The sequence below is a fragment of the Cynara cardunculus genome, assembly GCF_001531365.2.
Source record: "Cynara cardunculus var. scolymus isolate 2C chromosome LG 4, CcrdV1, whole genome shotgun sequence".
Lineage (NCBI taxonomy): Eukaryota > Viridiplantae > Streptophyta > Magnoliopsida > Asterales > Asteraceae > Cynara > Cynara cardunculus.
Window position 1 is genome coordinate 16,497,875 of NC_037531.1, and position 5,610 is coordinate 16,503,484.

At 29.1% G+C, this 5,610-nt stretch overlaps 1 protein-coding gene across 1 annotated transcript in view; it reads right to left on the minus strand.

The window, feature by feature from the left end:
* The window catches only part of LOC112510938 (UDP-glycosyltransferase 90A1-like), a 10,701-nt gene that overhangs the window by 3,830 nt on the left and 1,261 nt on the right, over positions 1–5,610 (minus strand). The window lies entirely within an intron of this gene.

A 5,610-nucleotide genomic window follows, 5' to 3' on the forward strand; every position in this document is an offset into this window, starting at 1 on the left:
AACTTTTAAATAATTAATTTGATATTAATATTGATATTTTTTTTAAAATTTGTATGATATCTTCAAATTTATATTTTTATTCAAAAATAAAATCATTATTGCTTTCTTATTAAATACATAAAAGCGTAATATAACATCGACAGAGACAAATAATAAAATAAAACATTAAAATCGATATGTGTCTCGTTGCATTGCGTTAGTACTCTTCTAGTTTTTTTAAAAAGTGTTTGAAGTATAAAGTCTTATTTTACTTTTTAAGATAAGAGTTTGTGTTGAAGTCTGAAAAAAAGTCAATAAAATTGTTTGTTTTTGTAAATTGATAAATGTCTGAATTTGTTTAAATTGTCTATTTTAACCCATCATAATATTATAGTGTTCAATTTATATAAATTTCATATACTTACTCATAATTATTACGAAATTTACACATAAATTATAAAATTAACATTTCTTTAACGGAAAATATGCTATTGACAATAATAAACACATTTAAATCATATTAAAATACATCAATTGAGTCAAACACAATGAAAAATATGAACAAAGTTTTGTAGCAACTAAAATCCTTATCAACAGTTCACCAAAATCATGTCATGAAATTAGCGACAACAAATAATATAATAGAAACAAATACCTGGGTGAAGAACGATAGATGATAAACATATGGGATCGATTAACATATTGAGACTGTGGACCGATTTAGGTTAATCGATTGACAGATCACGATTCATTATCAGTCCAAAGATTTCATGGTCAGACCGATCCTTTTTTTGAAGTAAGTAACAAACAGTTCGAAAATAGACAATAGTAAAAAGAAAATACAATAATACTGCTACAAGTCGGCTCTATGGGCAACCATGAGTTGGTTGGTCAACATAGGCCTTGTTTGTTTTTTTGTTTTTAAAAGGCTCTTATCAGTCTCTTTATCTGATTCGGTAAGAGGTAGGATCATTCAGACTACTTATTTTTTCGATTTTTCAGAGGCATTTATGTCTTATCGTCCTCTTATCTGATAATAAGTAACTCAACCCCTGATCTGCCTCTTATTATTCTCCATACAAATAGCATCAACGTTTCTCAATTGCTCCTCTCTCAATCAATTAACCTTAATTGACCCTTAGTCTGATTATATCACCGTTTGTTCCGACCCTTTAGACTCAGTCCAAAAGCCTACCGATAGAAACATGGAGGAATCTCAAGCTGAGAAATATAGACCTAGTAATGTTGATAATATGATTTAATAGTTCAGTATTGTGGTTTTACTGTAATAATTGAAATATGATCTACTGCATCGTTGTGTACATTTAAAAGTTTTAGAAAACCAGCAATGTGCCACACACACGTAAGTTCGAGTTCAAAATTTATATTAAAATTTATTATATAGAGTTTAGCCCGTCATCATAATAATTTCAAATTCGTAGATATAAAAGAATAGGGGCCTAATCAAATGAGAACTAATTAGTTTGTGATAACCGTGAGATCCAATCTCAACCACAAATCAATAGATAAATTAGGAAATTTATAATTTTGAATTAAAATTTTAATGCAAGGACATTTTTGGTATTTTAAAACTCTCATCTCTCCTCTCTTCTCTCTCAAGCCACCATCCTCCGGTGATACCACAATAGTATCACAATGCATCATATATGTGCGTGGGTATCACATTGAGGTCGTTTGTGTGGTTGATCGGAGATGTAACACAGTGGTATCACAATGCATCTTATATATGCTTCGGTATCACACTGTATCTTTTGTTTAACAGAGTCAATATTTTTAGATATCACAATGGTATCACCGGAGGACGGTGGACGGAGGCCGGAGGACGGAGAGATAAGAGAAAATACCTAAAATGTCTTTACATTAAAATTTTAATTTAAAATTACCAAAATTATATATTTCCTAATTTATCTATTGATTTGTGTTTGAGATTAGATCTCAGGATTACTAAAAACTACTTAGTTCTTCCTTGAATGAACCACTAAAAGAATATTCAAATATGAATCATAAATTATTGAAATCAATCTACTAGTTAAATATTTAATCAATGCCTTAATTTTGGTGATAACAGAATTGCAATAGAATAGAATTGTATATGACCTCACCGACGACGTGACGTTATACCGAAATTGAGTTTATACGATGTCAAAACAATTTTTATGTGTTATAACAGATCGTTTTATAGGATTTATGTTTATATGACCATACAATAAAACATCATTACTTTTAGGTGGTGTAATAAGTTTATATGACGTTTTTGAATGTTTTTTAGAACAATTTCAATATAAAATGTCGTATTAACTATTTTATATGACATTTTTTGTGTGGGGTCCTATGAACACATTTATTTATAGAATATTGTATTTTTATAAGACATTTTTTCAAATAATGTCCTATAAAATTACTAAGGGGTCGTTTACCAAACGCTTATCCAGGTAAGTACTTATTGGCAAAATTTAATACTATCACTTACTTACCGGGTAAGATGTTTTAGTCCACTAAAATGGTATCGTATGCAACAATTTACCCGCTAAGTGCTAACTGTGGTAAGAGTCGTCGTCTTCACTTACTGGGTGGGTCATTGTCTTCGCTCTTACCGGGTAAGATTATTGGTCCTTGTCATATTCATCAGTAAGATAATGTAACTTGATAAGCACTTACCAAGTAAATATTTGGTAAACAACCCCTAATACTTCGTTTTTTTTATAAAACTGTTTTAAAAACTAGTTTTGAAACCCAGATAAGAGAACAATAAAATATAAGTATCTCCGAAAAATTGAAAAAAACAAACAGTTTTTTTTTTTTTTTAATTTGTCTGCTCCAAGAGAAGATACATCATATCATATCGTCTTCTTTCAAATTATTTAACAACTAAAGAAAAATACAAGTCTTCTAGAAGCATAATACAACTTATTACCAAACTACAATCATTTGGATTCAAATATCACTCTTAAAAAAACTTTGTTTTTCCAGCCCTACTCCAAACACTCTAGGTCGTTCATCGGTAAAATTTAACACTATTATTTATTTATCATATAAGATCTTAGTCTATCAAAACAACATCATATGCAACAATTTATCCGGTAAACGTCTTAATTCGTTATTACCGGGTAAGACTTTTGGTTCTTGTCGTATTTATCAGTTAAGGTAATGCATGTAAAATGATTAGTAATTACCTGATAAATGTTACGTAAACTATCAATTTGTATGAGAATGTGTGGGCCAAGAGAAACTGCAAGTACGCTTCATATCATGAATAATACAAAACGTTTCTTTCAACTTTGGATCAATGTTTATCATTTTCAATTCAACATGACCTTTTTATTTTGGGTTTCTGACGATTTTATTAAGAATAGATAATTTACAATTTTAACCTTAAAATTAATTTTTTTTAACTAAATAACCATCCGGTATCCTGTTAGCATCGTTAGTTACGTACCGAAACTAACTTGCAAATACTAAAAAATTGTGATTTTTTGAAAGAAAAAACAATTTCTTGGTGGGTCCCACCCTTACGCACCGGGAGATGAATAAATGTCTCAGCATTTTTTTTTGAATTTGATATTTTCTTGAGATTTTTTGTTTAATTTTTTTTAAAAAAATAATAATTTTTTAGAACTTTATTTTTTTCAATTTTTTAAATTTTTTTTTCATTAATTTGATTTTTTTAGAAATATAATTTTTTTGGTTTAGAAATTTAAATTTTTAAAATTTTAATATTCAATTTCATCTTTCTCAATACAACACTATTCAAACAATCCCCATCACTATTATCTGACTATAGCGCCATATATTTATCTGTATTGAGATGATACAAACAATCCCCCATGAGACATCCCCGTAATAAGGATCAAAGTCAACCTTATATTTGTTAGACTCATTTTCAGTGTCATCTAAATTGGTGTCATATTCTATGGTAGAAATTTCAAAAATACGAATATCATAATCAGATGGTAAATCTTAGTATATGTATGTCAGACAATTTTCGCATGACTTATATGGAGTGTTGTACGACTAATATGAAGTTTCATACGTCTCCTGGCTATAAAACGGGTGATACTGAGATTGTTCTTTCAAGTGGGGTTTGAAACGGTTGATATTGAGTTTGGTACGAATGATATGGAGTGTTATGAGTTGTCTTATCACTTTAGTACGATTGGTATGAAATAAGTGGAAATATGTTTTGGCTGGAACCTGGATCAGATTGGTTTGGCACATATGAAACGAGTGGAAATATATATCGAAGGTGCTTGGACCCATACACAGTATTTGGAACAATCTATTGGTTTGAGTTAGATTGATAAATTGCAACACCAAGATCGCAAATATACAATCTTAGGGCTTGCGGCGAGATATCAACACCAATAGCCAAAAATTGTCTCGTGTCATTGGTGTCAAATAACTTGACAATCGAACCAGATGACAAAAATTTATATGTTAACTTAAAAAGATTTTCAAAATTAGATAAGTTTAATTTTCTAGCTAAATAATTGACCAAACCCGGCAATGTTAAGTGTATCGGCAACAATACAACAATTTTTTGCGTTTCTGGAATATAATCTTCCACGTCGTTGACTAACTGCCACGAACCTCCACAAAAAATACGTATTCTAACTTTCTCAATCACATGTATTCCTTGAGAATTTGCATAAGATAATTTTTTTCTCAATCTCGGATATATAACTATATATATATATAGTTTTTTTTTGAAGTGTTGGTAATATGAAAATTTGAAATGTTTATATAGTAAGGTTGAGAAGAAAAAAAAAACAAATTTAAATAGCGTTTATATTGAAAATGGGGGAAATAAATAGTGTTATATTGAAAATGAACAAAAATTTGTGTTTTGTATTGAGAATTTTTCTAAAAAAAATTAATTTTTTTAAGAAATAAATAAAATTAAAAAAAATTAAATTCATGAAAAAAATTAAAGTTCTTGAAAAATTTAAAGTTTTGAAGAAAAAAATATTTTTTAATTTTTTTTTGAATAATGTTGTATTATAAAACAGGAAATTGAATATTAAAATTAATGAAAAAAAATTAAAATTAAAAAAAAATAAAGTTCTAAACAGAAAAAATTAAATTTTTTTAAAAGGACAATTTTTCAATTTAAAAAAAAAAATTTCAAACGAAAAAAATAAATTTCAAAAACAATATTTTTTCTTAAAAAAAATGTGGAGTCCTTATGCACCTGTCTTTGCCCAGTATTTGGGCGGTGCATAAGGGTGGCCCCACCAAGAAAATTATTATTTTTTTTCTCTCAAAAATCACAACTTTTCAATATTTGTAAGTTCGTCTATTATGTATTTAACGGTGTTAACAGGTAAAGAGATGACCATATGATTAAATTTTTTAATTTTAGGGTTTAAATTGTAAATTACCTATTGTTGAAGGTTAAAATCGACAGAAACCTCTTTTATTAAGATAATCATTAGGAGAGAAGATAATCATTAAGCTGTCGGTTGCACAGCTTCATCAGATATGATCAATCAGTGACTCCAATGTCCGCCATGACGAGCCACCTTCCTTCATTGCACCATATGCACCTTCCTTCACCTCCGCCACCCTCTCCCTCACCCTTCTCCCACCTTCACCTTCCATCAACTCCACCAC